This window comes from Oratosquilla oratoria, chromosome 32 (assembly GCF_046742065.1).
Source record: "Oratosquilla oratoria isolate Oo_2021 chromosome 32, ASM4674206v1, whole genome shotgun sequence".
Taxonomy (NCBI): domain Eukaryota; kingdom Metazoa; phylum Arthropoda; class Malacostraca; order Stomatopoda; family Squillidae; genus Oratosquilla; species Oratosquilla oratoria.
The window spans coordinates 28892640-28892942 of record NC_134808.1 but is presented as its reverse complement, the minus strand read 5'-3'; positions in this window follow the sequence as shown (position 1 = coordinate 28892942).

Here is a 303-nt window from a genome sequence, read left to right as displayed (position 1 = left end):
CTGATTGGAACAACGCAGAAATTCTACACGAGGGATTTGAGAAGAAAATGAGAAAAACTGTGGAAGCTGCACATATCGCCGCCAACAAGAACAACAACGACAGAGACGGATTTAAATGCCTCTCGAAAGCAGCAAGTGTCCTAATAATTAAATCGTTAGCCAAAGGGAAAACATGACGCTCATACCTTGGCGGGTTCCCTCTCACTACGAATATAAGAATTGTGATCCGTCTGTAATGCTGTAGTCCTCTGAAGAAGACCAAGTTGGTCGCAACGTTAGGGCAATAAACTCTTTTCCTAACAC